We start from the raw sequence: 14,914 nt of genomic DNA on the forward strand, positions 1-14,914 counted from the left end.
AAAAATCGATCTCGAGTTTACACAACACATCTATTTTCGTTATTGGCCCAGCTAAAAAAGTCGTAAAAATCAATTTTTACTATTGTTTTTCACAATAAAAAAAAAACTCGAATAAAAAAAATCGCACAATATTCAACAACCACACAATTTACACAGGAAAGATAGCCCTTCCACATGATATTAACGCGATCTATCAAAAAAACTTGTTGCTCCCCGTGTGATGTTTCAAAGTTGCACAAAATTCTTGTTAACCGTCAATGTTGTCTTCATTTTGCTATAACTTTGTAAAAAACCAACATAGCAACAATTTGAAACAGGGCATCTGAAACTAGAGGTTTCAGGCTTTCAAACCACTGTTCAACGATATCGATACGGCAATTTTTGACGGGGTTATGATCACGTAAAGTGGGACCAAGTGGTTGGAAAAATGCATCTAGTCGGAATTGTGAAAAACAATAGTAAAAATTGATTTTTACGACTTTTTCAGCTGGGCCAATAACGAAAATAGATGTGTTTTGTAAACTCGTGTGAATTATATACGGTCCGAAAATTTCATTGAAATTGGTTAATTGGTTCACGAGTTATAAATGATCAAAATTGGTAAAAATTGCAACTTTCCAAGATTCTCTGGATTTCTACCACTATTAATCGTTTATAACTCGTAAACCAATTAACCAATTTCAATGAAATTTTCGGAGTCCACTTTCAACTTAATAAAGCCATTGAAGCGAGGTATAAATTCCTAAAAGAAAAAGTGTAAGAACCAGAATGAAAATTCCAAGGAAAATCCATGTAAAACTTGTAAGATCGTCTTGTAACCAATCTTGAGACCAACTCAAAACTCGTATAACCAATCGTCAGGGAACTTTCAGCCTTATTTCAGTGGGGTCAGTGGAGTGGGGAGCGCTGACGCGCGGAGTGGGGATCGCTGAACGCGATCACGTACTACCGAGCGTCGCGCGGCGAAGTGTGACGGTTAAAATAATTTTTTTTAAACTTGTTTATTTAATATTAATATTTAATATATAATATTGCACTTTCATCCAGTTCTGAGCTACGTTTAATAATATAATAAATAATATAATGTGATAAAGTTTCAAGTCTCTAGCTCATCGGGAAGTGGTTTAAAATTCGATTACAAGATTTGGCGCATACAACGACAACTCGGCAAGTTAATATATAAGCGTGGTAAAAAAAGCTCTTAAGGGGCTAGTCTACCCTCGATTTGTAACTAGAAAATTACTAGAATCTTACTAGATTTTTGGTGGAAACATGAGTTTGCTGGTTTTCAGTTAGTGTCCTCATTTGAGCAAATTTTGGGCTGGGTGAGGGCTCATTCGAAAGAGGAAGGTTCACCGCAGGGGGCTCTGGTCATGAGGTTAACGAGAATATGTTTATATCTAATAATATTAGTGTCCAAAGTAGAGTAAAAATCTAGGAAAAAAACTAGCAGATTTCAATGCATTTTTCTGTCTCCAAAAGACTTTTTGACTAATGGGATGACCAGAGCCCCATGCGGTGAACCTTCCTCTTTCGAATGAGCCCTCACACAGCCCAAAATTTGCTCAAATAAGGACACTAACTGAAAACCAGCAAACCCATGTTTTCGACCCAAAATCTAGTAAGATCCTAGTAAATAGCAAATATCTAGCAAATAACTAGAATCTTACTAGAAAAATGGCTCGAAACATGGGTTTGCTGGTTTTCAGTTAGTGTCCTTATTTGAGCAAATTTTGGGCTGGGTGAGGGCTCATTCGAAAGAGGAAGGTTCACCGCATGGGGCTCTGGTCATCCCATCAGTCAAAAAGTCTTTTGGAGACAGAAAAATGCATTGAAATCTGCTGGTTTTTTTTCCTAGATTTTTACTCTACTTTGGACACTAATATTATTAGATATAAACATATTCTCGTTAACCTCATGACCAGAGCCCCCTGCGGTGAACCTTCCTCTTTCGAATGAGCCCTCACCCAGCCCAAAATTTGCTCAAATAAGGACACTAACTGAAAACCAGCAAACCCATATTTTCGACCCAAAATCTAGTAAGATTCTAGTTCCTTTCTAGTTACAAATCGAGGGTAGACTACCCCCTTAACCCGCGCGGAGACGGAGAGAAAACCCGTCCTCCCTTTGCCCGTTATCGCGCCACCGCGGATATAAATTCACGCCGAAATGGCGATTTCGTTGGGCAATCGTTTCGATCGCATTACGACATTCTACAATGGTACCGTGTAATTTTACTTTCGCCAGGAGATCGCAATTGCACAATTTTCGTCGCGCCAGACGAGACATTCGGGCGGACCTAGAAAGCGTCTAGGAAATGCTAATTTACCAGAGTTACCGGTCTTGCCGTTTCCATTTAAAAACCATCTCTCTCTCGCCGCTCGGAATCGACAGGCGCAGCGCCACACCTATACCTCTCCGGATACGTAATTCAGCCGAATTTAAAAGACACACAGGTAGATCTGTCGAGTTTCGCAAAAAGATTAGTAATACGACGCTACCGAAAAAACCTAACCACGGCGACGAGACTTCGTTTCTGCTAGTATCCGCCTAACCAGAGGGAACTTGATCTCAATAAGTGATTAAGCGACCCGATAACGGTTTCTCGGAGAAACGGTTATTGACGCGTGGAGACAGAGAAAACGGAGTCATTGGAAAGACTGGTGAAAAAATAGGAGGAACGAGAACGCAGTTCTACATTCGCAGGCGTAAAATTATTTGCAGTCCTGATTCCGTCGAATTTACATATCGACGAGAAGCAAAAGCAATTTCAACGGGACGCAGTTGGCCAGGTACATCGGTTTCGTAACAGCCGGAGAAATCAGTCTCTGTTTTACGGATCACCTGGCCGAAACAGTCGCAGATTTCCAAACAATCGACGAAGATAACCAGCCAGCGATTCCCCTTTCGTTCGAAATCGAAGAAAGAGTCGAAAGAAGCGCGAACACCAAGCGTCAATATATGTGAAGGGCATAAGAGGACAAGCATTAGGTTAGTTAGGTTAGTTTTCCAATTTTTGTAGACTTTTGAGAAAGTTGGAATGAAATAAAATCCTGTCTTTAATGGGGACAGCCTTTGTAGATCTAAAACTAATAAAAACTCTACAAAATTCTATGTTCTGGTCTTTTTTATGCAAAATAAAAAGTTTGTGCATCAATTCCAAGACGCAGGAGCTAAATATAAATTCATATTCTCCGTTAATAATTTTAATGTGGTGAAAATAAAATATTCATACTCAAAGTCTTTTAATATTTTCACTATTTTAAATTGTACTCGCTCATTTCTGTTATAAATGCATAAAATCCGGAGTCCAATGATGCAAAATGTCCTCAAACTGTTAGGAAGCAAGAACAATGTTTTCAACGATACATAACCTCACTATAATCCGAGAAATCTACAAACGAAATAATATCACCTCTAAAACGTCAGTATGCTTCTGGATTTTTTAAAAAATCGATCTCGCTACCAAAAATTCTGAAATAATTCACTGTCATGCCTGCCATCAGGTAGAATGTTCATGAATTTTTTCATAACCTTTTGTTGAGTAGAACAGAAGAAACAGAGCATACTTCAGGAAACCGTCTTTACTATTTCGCTGAAACCTCACGCATCGTATTTTTATCGTAACCTCTAAAACGTCAGTAGCTTTCGGATTTTTTCAAAAATCGATCTCGCCATCAAAAATTCTGAAATAATTCACTGTCATGCCTGCTACCAGGTAGAATGTTCATGAATTTTTTCATAACCTTTTGTTGAGTAGAACGGAAGAAACAGAGCATACTTCACGAAACCGTCTTTAACCGCGTCTTTACTATTTCGCTGAAATCTCGCGCATTGTATTTTTATCGTAACCACACAGCGAATGACATTGCAGTTTGTCGTATATGTAGATAAACAAATTATCCGTAAACACGTTTCATCGTCGATGGTTCACCTGCGCGACGCGGTGCGGTAAATATCAGGGGCAAAGCTGCAATTAATTCGACAACCTAACTTGACATTGAATTTCTAATGGAGAATGACAACAAAAACTTCGTGCCGATAGGAAACGCGTGGATGACCTTTTGCAAGTGGAACGTCTTTATAAGAGGGATTGTACACTGTCTGACAATGAAAGCAAAAGAATATCCAAGCAAACAAAAAATGAACGTGCTCCTTTGTGAAACTCGAGCCGTTCTCGTGTCACTCGTGTGTAGGAAAAGGTAGCTCGGGCTGTTACTGTTACGCGAACCTGTGTGTGATCGCCTTCCTTTTGCCCTTTCCTACGTGCATCTACACCTACATTAATGCTCGAAAGTTACACTTAATATTATACATACACGTAGCAGGGCCGGCCTTCTCTATAAAGGGGCGTGGGTGCAAGAAACCATTTGGGGCCCCATATTTTTCGAGAAGTAAAAGAAAATTTACAAACACTAACATACAGGGTGAGTCCGAAGAAACAGAACACCTGAATATCTCCGTTACGTTTTGTTGTAAAAAAAAAACTTCTTAGGACAAAGTTACATTGTTTGAAGGGCCACATGTAACGATGTAAGTGAAAAAATTTTCAAGGTCATTTTTTAATGAGATTTCAAGGTCATTCATATTTTTTTTAATGGAATGAGGTATTTTTTAATACATCAAACGATGCAGCTGGACATTCGTTGTAAAACGTACTAACCCATATTTGTCGAAAAGTTAGTAGTTCAGGAGATATTTCAATTTAAATAAATGTAAAACACCATTACTGTCGTACTAAGACGTTAGCGTTTACTTGCTAGTGTAAATTGAAGAGTTGAAATTGAAATTGATAAATTGACGTTGAAAATGAAATTGAAGATTTGAAATTGAAAAATTGAAGTTGTGAAATTGAAAAATTGAAATTGAAGTGTTGAAGTTGAAGTTGAAGGGCTGATATTAAAATTGACGAGTTGAAATTGAGATTCAAGTTGGAGGGTTGATATTGAAATTGAAGTTGAAATTGACGAGTTGAAATTAAAGAATTGAAGTTGAAATGGGAGAGTTGAAATTGAAGTTGAAATGGAAGAGTTGAGATTACAGTTGAAATTGAAAAATTGAAGTTGAAAATGAAGTTGAAGAGTTGATATTGAAATTGAAGGGTTGATATTGAAATTGAAGTTGAAATTGAAAAATTGACATTGAAATTAACGAAATGAAATTTAAAAATTCAAGTTGAAATGGAAGAGTAGAAATTGAAGTTGAAATGGAAGAGTTGGAATTGAAGTTCATATGGGAGAGTTAAAATTGAAGTTGAAATGGAAAAATTGAAATTGAAAATGAAGTTAAAGTTGAAATGGAATAATTGATGTTGAAATTGAAGTTGAAGGGTTGATATTAAAATTGAAATATCTCGTGAACTACTAACTTTTCGACATACATAGGTTAGTACTTTTTTATAACGAATGTCCAGTTGCATCGATTGATGTATTAAAAAATACCTCATACCATTAAAAAAAATATCGTTGACCTTGAAATCTCATTAAAAAATGACCTCGAAAATTTTTTCCCTTACACCGTGACATGTGGCCCCTCAAACAGTGTAACTTTGCCCTAAGAAGTTCTTTTGTACAACTCAAAGTAACGTAGATATTTAAGTGTTCTGTTTCTTCGGACTCGCCCTGTATATTACTAATGCATGTTTATTTAATGCGTTATTTTGTTTTTGCTAATACATTAATTACATCAGAAAAGTTACATTATTTTAGTTCTTGATGGGCCCCGGTGCATAGCATCCGCCGCACCCCCCAGATGGCCAGCCCTGAACGCATGAACGTAACGCCGTTTCCCGGGGCTTTACTAATTTCGTATATTTAATTGAACAGGAAATAATGAACCGGAGGAAGTGGAGGAAAAGGTTCGGCCACGGTTCATTGACTGTGTACGGTGGTATGCAAATGCGTTCGGGAAGAGGAGACTTCGGAGATGACAAGAAAAAGCAAAGAACCAAAAAGTCGTGAGCCGAAAGCCGCGTGCAGCCGTGAAAGGGTGAGAGGGTCGTGACGGGGAGAGTGGAGGAAAGAGGGAGAGACGAGAGGAAAGGAAAGAAAGGAGAGATCGAACTTGCGTAAAGAATGTTTGCGCGTATATCCGCGATGCACGCCCGAAGAGAGACTACTTTCTTGAAGCGAAGAAAGCCGTCTACCTACATTGTAAGTGGGAGTAGGTTAGGTTAGGTTGCATTACATGGTTGGGTGCAAGAAAATTTTAGCTTTCCGTGTGGGAGTCAATAGGGACTAGGAGAGCTTACATAATTGAGGAGTGTGTGTGTGTACTCGTGCCTCGTGACATGGCCTCTATCGAGGATTCAATGGAGATCCTGCGTTTGTGTTTGCTCTGCATCCACCACATGTTTCTCGAATTACTACAATCTATAAGCAAATCATTAAAAACGATGTATACAGGGTGTCCCAAAATTAGTGAAAATCCCGAAAGGGGGTGGTTCCTGAGACCATTTCAAGCGACATTTTCCTTTGCAAAAATGTTATCCGCGGCTTCGTTTAGCAGTTATTAACGAAAAACACGGACCAATCAGAATGCGACCTAGACGCGAGTTGCCACAGTCGGCCAATAGACAGTTGTCGCGCCGCACAGTGGGACCTTTCGTCCAAATCGGAGACAAAATCAAAGAACTTTCGATAGAAATGAGGTAGAGCGATGAAATTTTTTTAAAATTAAAGCTGAAACTTTGCAGAATATGGGAAAAATAGGGAGGTTATGGTAAGAACGTTTTTTAACGTTGAGAAAATTCGTTAAGCTTGCACAATTTCGAGAAAATTGTGGTTTTTCCAATACCACGCGCGGAAAAATTTTTTTTTGAACATGCTGTACTTCATTTCCCGTAGATTTTTTCACGCTGATTTCAAATCTGGTCTCAAAATTTTTCTACGACTTCAGGATATTGCAAAATCGATTTCTTGAAATTCTACATGTTCAACGAATTTTCTCAAGGTTAAAAAACGTTCGTACCATAATCTCCCTATTTTTCCCATATTCTGCAAAGTTTCAGCTCTAATTTTAAAAAAATTTCATCGCTCTACCTCATTTCTATCGAAAGTTCTTTGATTTTGTCTCCGATTTGGACGAAAGATCCCACTGTGCGGCGCGCCAACTGTCTATTGGCCGACTGTGGCAACTCGCGTCAAGGTCGCGCTCTGATTGGTCCGTGGTTCTTCGTTAATAACTCCTAAACGAAGCCGCGGATAACAATTTTGCAAAGGAAAATGTCGCTTGAAATGGTCTCAGGAACCACCCCCTTTCGGGATTTTCACTAATTTTGGTACACCCTGTATAATGGACTAGAGAGGTCTGTGTCGAGGATTCATTTTTGTTTTTAACGTTTCGTAAATGGGGACATTGTCTCATAATATGGCCTTTTACCTTAGCAGTCGCTGTCTAAAACGTCAACCAGGGCCCGCTCTAGGGGGGGGACAACCCGGGCATTTGCCCGGGGCGCCAACATTTAGGGGCGCCATTTTGGCTTTGGCTGTAAGTGTGAGAAAAATAATGATGTTTTAAATATTCAATTAATAGAAAATTTCAGACTACCCTTGCCAGACAATTTTGCTAAAAAAAAGAAAAAAGGTCATTTTGTTCAGCGCGGTGCTTAGTGCTTAAAAAGGGGCGGCAATTTGTTTTTTTTGCCCGGGGCGCCGTAACCGCTAGAGCGGGCCCTGCGTCAACCAATTGTCGCTTCGATCCATATAACGAGTTGCAAAAAGTAAGAGCAGGAATTTGTACGCGCGAAACAAAGACAGCGACGATATGCTTCTCCAATGAGAGAAACAAAGAGAGAGAGAGAGAGAGAGAGAGAGAGAGAGAAGGGAGGGGGCGAAATACGGAGAAAGAGAGACGGAAAGAAAGACAGGAAGAAAGTCGATGTTTCCTTTCTCGATAGCGAGAATTGAAACCGGTCGCCCGTCGCATTTCCAAGTTTTTGCTCCCAACTTCCAAGCATTCGCCGTGACCAACGGTTCATCGACGACGCGACGGGTCTAAACGGGTCATCTCCATTTGTCTGCTTCTTCTTAGTCTGAATTTTCTTGAATATCAACTGTTATTCGAACGCCATTGTCTCCGATCGAAATACACAAGCCTTCCTAACCTCCCACAACTCCCACAAGATCCTTCGCGAGCGAAAGGTCTCGAACAGTCATTCCCTTTCGAACATATCAAAAGTCGAATTGACGTTGAAATTGAAGTTGAAGGGTCGATATTGAAATTGAAGAGTCGACGTTGAAATTGAAGAGTTGAAATGAACGAATTGAAATTGAAAAAGTGAAGTTGAAATTGTAGTTGATATTAACGAAATGAAATTGAACAATTGAAGTTGAAATGGAAGAGTAGACATTGAAGTTGAAATGGAAGAGTAGACATTGAAGTTGAAATGGGAGAGTTAAAATTCAATTTGAAATTAAAGTTGAAATGGAAAAATTCTAGTTGAAAATGAAGTTGAAGAGTTGATATTGAAATTGAAGTTGAAATGGAAGAATAGAAATTGGAGTTGAAATTGAAAAATTGAAGTTGAGAATGAAGTTGAAGAGTTGATATTGAAATTGAAGTTGACATTAACGAAATGAAATTAAAAAATTGAAGTCGAAATGGAAGAATAGAAATTAGAGTTGAAATTGAAGATGAAATTAAAGTTGAAATTGAGAAATTGATGTTGAAACTGAAAAAGTGAATTTGAAATTGATGTTACAATTGAAATTGAAGTTGAAATTGAGAAATTGATGTTGAAACTGAAAAATGAGAAAGCCCATCCCGCACCCTTGCAATTCTGAAAAAACGAGTCTACCCCCTTAATGTATAAAATTGATTGTGTATATTTCTATAACAAATTATGAAATTTTTAGGTATACGCTTGCGTCTGGTCAACTTTGGCGACGTCCGACATGCGTATTTATTCGATGTACTTTGCAGACGCTTGGATCGCAACCAACGAGGAAGAGACTAAAACGATATTGTTAGAACAACATGGTCATTCGTTATGACCAAGGTATATCAACAAGGTTATTCGTTTAAGACGCTATTTTTTATGACAATTTCCGTAATTTTTTGCGGACTTAAAAGACGCAGCCTGTCCAGAGCTACAGGTTATGTTTAACATGTTTTTCGACGCGGTTAACAGTTTAGAAGATATAAACGATTATTAAGAAAACTAAATTAAAAATTACTTAATCGTTTATTTAAAAAATGATTATGCTGATAAAGGTGTTTTCATGGGAATTGGTTGAATACATTTTTTATTCTTGTTATTTCTATAATACAATGCACATCAGTCACTCGTGATGGTCGGTAGGCTCAGTGTTAACAAATCTACAAATGTTTGCAATACCTATTCGCATAAGCAAACTCGATTAGCGACTGGACGATAAAATGGCGATGAAATCACCATTTCTTTGGTGATTTCAACAGCTGAAAATTAGAAGATAGAACGCGTTGCTCGCATTTCCAGCACGCAGAGGAATTATTCATTATATGTACATGTAAGTGTGTGTGCCACTCGTTGAAATCGCTAATCTCTTCTCTACATTCGAGAATGTAGAATAAATGAAAGTTTTCAAACTTTTCACGCGCTGCATTGCGTTTCGTTGCGGCGAAACTGAAGTCCGGCTTAATTAACAAGTTCTATGAGCTCTGACTAACTGGTTATGAAGTATAGCCTGGAATTAAAGAAGACTGAAATTAAAGCGCGATTTTTTTCAAAAATAATGTAAGCTCCAACGCCGATCCAATGGAATGAGGCTAAAAGTTCCGTGACGATTGGTTACACAAGTTTTGAGATGGTTTCAAGATTGGTTACAAAACGATCTTACAAGTTTTACATGGATTTTTTCATTGCAGTCTTCAATTTACTAGACTGCGAATCTCTTTGCGAAAAAATAGGAATTTATTAAGTTAAAAGTGGCTATATTAAGTTAAAAGTGGACTCCGGAAATTTCAATGAAATTGGTTAATTGATTTACGAGTTATAAACGATCAAAATTGGTGAAAGCCAAGACTTTTGAAAAATCGAAATTTTTACCACTTTTGATCGTTTGTAACTCGTAAACCAATTAACCAATTTCAATGAAATTTTCGGAGCGTATATAATTCATACGAGTTTACAAAACACATCTATTCTCGTTATTGGCACGGCTAAAAGAGTTGTAAAAATCAATTTTTACTATTGTTTCTCACAGTTGCGACCAAATGCGTTTTTTCAACATATTTTTTCGACGTCATTTACTACACTAATTCGCCTAGCCTTACAGGGAAATTAAAGTCGTTTGATTCATTCATAAGAAAAGTTATTCTGATTGAAAGTCTGAGTGATCAGTTTTGCTCCTAACTGTATATTTACACTCTTAAAGTCTTGTAATCTTGTTATCGTTTGAAATCAGACTCATCTATTTTTGCCATATTTATTTTTTCACAAAATCCATGGTGTATTAATTACCTTCGTATCGAAAGAAAACTAGCCCCACTCCATTTTCAAAGGAATTATTATTTTCATCTACTATCCACGTAGAAAAATGCTGTTCACTCGGAAATAATTGGCTTGCGATGCCACATTATACAAAAGTGCGCATAATAACATAGCACTCCTTGTTCTGTAATCTCATCCTAACTTACGAATCGATCAGTCATCTTACCTGAATGTTCTGCACGAACAACTTAAAGTTGAAATTGAAAAATTAAAGTTGAAATTAATGTTCAAAAATTGACGTTGAAATTGAAGTTGCAATTGTGAGTTGAAATTGAAGTTGCAATTGTGAGTTGAAATTGATATTGAAAAATTGAAGTTAACAATTAATGTTGAAAAATTGACGTTGAAATGGAAATTGAAGTTGAGATTGAAAAATTGAAATTGAAGAGTCGAAATTGACGTTGCAATTGAAGAGTATTAATATTGATGTTGAAAAATTGAAGTTGAAATTGAAAAATTGAAGTTGAAATTAATGTTGAAAAATTGACGTTGAAATTGAAGTTAAAATTGAAAAATTGAAGTTGAAATTAATGTTGAAAAATTGACGTTGAAATTGAAGTTGCAATTGTGAGTTGAAATTGAAAAAATTGAAGTTGATTTTGATGTTGAAAAATTGAAGTTAAAAATTAATGTTGAAAAATTGACGTTGAAATGGAAATTGAAGAGTTGAAAGTGCCGTTGCAATTGAAGACTTGATATTGATGTTGAAAAATTGAAGTTGAAATTGAAAAATTGAAGTTGATATGGAAATTGAAAAATTGAAATTGAAGAGTTGAAATTGACGTTGCAATTGAAGACTTGATATTGATGTTGAAAAATTGTAGTTGAAATTGAAAAATTGACGTTGAAATGGAAATTGTAAAATTGAAATTGAAGAGTTGATATTGATGATGAAAAATTGAAGTTGAAATTGATGTTGAAAGATTGAAGTTGAAATTAATGTTGAGAAATTAAAGTTGAAATGGAAAAATTGACTTTGAAATTGAAATTAAAAATTGAAGTTGAAGTTGAAAAGATTACGCCAATATAGTTCAGCGCTCCACGCTTTTATTTATAGTCACTAATGTCTAAAAGAATTATTTTCTCCTTTTTAGTGCATTTTAATATATAAGCGTGGTTTTTTTAAATATATTTTTTTACAATTATTGAAATAATAAAAATGATTTGATAAGGAACGATTGTATACAAGATATCTTCAGTAGGGAACGCATCACAATAGAAGCCGCACAAAATCAAAATAGAATCAATCTTGTCATTTTTATAAGGTTAGGTGTAGTGTTAATTAGAGTTTCGAGCAATGTTTCCTCGAACGAGTGGTGGGTTTGAGATTCTGGTGGAAGGTGCGACGGCACAGTTGCATAACACGGAGCCTAGTAACCTTTTGCGATTCGATGCACCATCGTGCACCATCGGGATAAGATAATATGTGCTCGCGTGCTCGTACGTATACTGTATACCGATTTGCAGTATGGTAACGGCCGGAGCGTTCTGTTAAAGTCGAATGTTCGATGAATAAATCACGCCGGGAGAACGGGAGTGCGTGACGCTCATAACAAGTCGGGTCTCCCATTGCGAAAAAATATTTCTTTGGTAATAAGAGCGTTAAAAATGTATAAATTATACCGAATTTTCTCTTTGGAAGAGTTCGCGTGCACAAACTTACGGGCGAGACGAAATTAGGCTGTTGTCTATCGAGCATTGTCTTCATTAATTAAGCTTCTCTTCTTGCGAGGCATTTTTACACTGCTCGAAGAATCTTTTTACGTGGATATCGTTTATTTGTGAAAGCGAAGATACGTGCATTTGTATATTTCGTAAACAGACTGCGGATTTTATGCATTTTTAACAAAAATTGTTACGCACAACTTGAAGCTGTGGACATATTAAAAATTTTAAAATTTAATTTAATCAAATATTTAATTTGATAAAATATGAAGTTTGAAAATTTATTTGCATAAAAATCCGCACCCTGTTCATAAAACACATCCTCAAATGTTGTATTTCCTTGAAAAGGGTGATCCCTAAGATTTTTTAGAATAACTACGCTGACTACCAAGCGGTAGACCGGGGTTCGAATCCCGGCGGGGTAAGAAAGCTTTTTCTCCGTTAATTTTCGTCACACTCGACTTCCGTAACGTTAGAAAATTGTAGCCGCCCCCTCTCAGCAAAGAAGTTTCGCTTTCAAAAAGTTTTTCATTACTTCATCAGTCCCCATAATAATTGTTCAAATTTTCGAGGGAGAAAGTGTAATGTCCCGTTAATGTAAACTCGTTTCCAGCGGAGATTTCGAATTTTCGCGTTCGGTCTCTCGAAACGCGTGAAAGAGCATATGTTGCTCTCTCGCCAGAATTCGAATCTTCTTCCCACTGGGTTTACTTTCTACGAAAACAATCAGAGGAAATTTTACCGCGATGCTTTCACGATTGTTCCGTGTTCTCATAGTTCTGGATTTCGAATGGTATTGAGTTACCGCGCGGCGTCGCACAGTGGGACCTTTCGTCCAAATCGGAGACAAAATCAAAGAACTTTCGATAGAAATCAGGTAGAGCGATGAAATTTTTTTTAAATTAAGGCTGAAACACTTTGCAGAATATGGGAGAAATAGGGAGGTTATGGCAAGAACGTTTTTTAACATTGAGAAAATTCGTTAAACTTGCACAATTTCGAGAAAATTGTGGTTTTTCCAATACCACGCGCGGAAAATTTTTTTTTTTGGACAATGCTGTACTTCATTTCCCGTAGATTTTTTCACGCTGATTTCAAATCTGGTCTCAAAATTTGTCTACGACCTCAGGATATTGCAAAATCGATTTCTTGAAATTCTACATGTTTAACGAATTTTCTCAAGGTTAAAAACCGTTCGTACAGTAATCTTCCTATTTTTTCTATATTCTGCAAAGTTTCAGCTTTAATTTTAAAAAAATTTCATCGATCTACCTCATTTCTATCGAAAGTTCTTTGATTTTGTCTCCGATTCGGACGAAAGGTCCCACTGTGCGTCGCCGCGACGAGACAGAGAGCAGCAAGGTAACGGCAAAGTTTTTAGCGTGCTGTTTTCGTGTAAAGTCAATTATCGTGTACGCATGTGCCTCCATTCTATCCGTGACATCCTTGCGAGAAGTCTCGGTCTCGTCGTGCGCCTGCAAATGGGTACAAATTACATTTGGTATGCACGCGTAATACAGCGAACCACGGTACACAGTTTAACTTTTCTAGCACCTTTTATTTCCTCGCTGGTAATATTTGGCTGTTGGATTAAATGCTGGCGTGCAACAAATCTGAATTTTTCTTTCGCTAGAGATCATCATCGTCAGATGTTAAACAGTTATCGTGCTTTGAAAAGTGTCCGAATATTACTGTGACTCACACATTTAGTTTACAGTGTAAGTTTACAGGTATTGTGATAGCATCGCTGTTTGCACGACGACTAAAATTCAACGATGGCATTAAACAACTGCTAGAACGCATCGCAGAGATGTTCTTTTAGTTATTCGCCGCAGCGTCTAACGTTTCGTAAGTCTATCTCCCGTGGTTTTATCACGAAAATCGTATTTCCTCAGTCTCCTGTTTCTGCGGTCGAGTACAAGAAGACACGAGGAACGAGGATGATGCAATCGTCAGTTGTTCATCTTGAATATTAACTTATCTATCCGATCGTTCGATTCGAAACGTTCTACCAGGGCTGTTTCGACAGCCGCAGCGCCCGCTCCAACGGTTACATCGCACAGTGGGACCTTTCGTCCAAATCGGAGACAAAATCAAAGAACTTTCGATAGAAATGAGGTGGAGCGATGAAATTTTTTTTAAATTAAAGCTGAAACTTTGCAGAATATGGAAAAAATAGGGAGATTATGGTACGAACGTTTTTTAACCTTGAGAAAATCCGTTAAACATGTAGGGGTGTTAAACGTGCAGGGGGGCACGTAGAAGGACCCCTTTTTCGGTATTCCGCTTATATCTTGGAAACTATGCGTCCTAGCGATGAGACCATTCCATACAAAAATAAAGCTGACAAAATTTGCTATAAGATTGATTCCATTCAGTTTTTCGCTATCTCGCATAGTTTCCGAGATACCGCGCTCAAAGTTCACTATTTTTTAATTATTTGACTAGCTAACTCTTCAGCACAATTGGAGAACTTTGAGCGCGGGTATCTCGGAAACTATGCGTCCTAGTGATAAGACCATTCTATACAAAGTTAAAGCTGACAAAATGTGCTATAAGATTGATTCCATTCAGTTTTTTGCTATCTCGCATAGTTAATGAGATATCCGCGCTCAAAGTTCACTAATTGTGCTGAAGCTAGTCAAGTAAGGCAAAACACGCGAGGCAAAAATTTCTTTTTCACAATTAGAGAAGTTTGAGCGCGGGTATCTCGGAAACTATGCGTCCTAGTGATAAGACCATTCTATACAAAGTTAAAGCTGACAAAATGTGCTATAA

General features: G+C 37.4%; 1 protein-coding gene across 3 annotated transcripts in view; it reads right to left on the minus strand.

Annotated features, from left to right (window-relative positions):
* The window catches only part of Rhogef64c (Rho guanine nucleotide exchange factor at 64C), a 69,549-nt gene that overhangs the window by 39,333 nt on the left and 15,302 nt on the right, over nucleotides 1–14,914 (minus strand). The gene's annotated exons all lie outside the window — the stretch shown is intronic.

This window comes from Lasioglossum baleicum, chromosome 17 (genome assembly GCF_051020765.1).
Source record: "Lasioglossum baleicum chromosome 17, iyLasBale1, whole genome shotgun sequence".
Classification (NCBI taxonomy): domain Eukaryota; kingdom Metazoa; phylum Arthropoda; class Insecta; order Hymenoptera; family Halictidae; genus Lasioglossum; species Lasioglossum baleicum.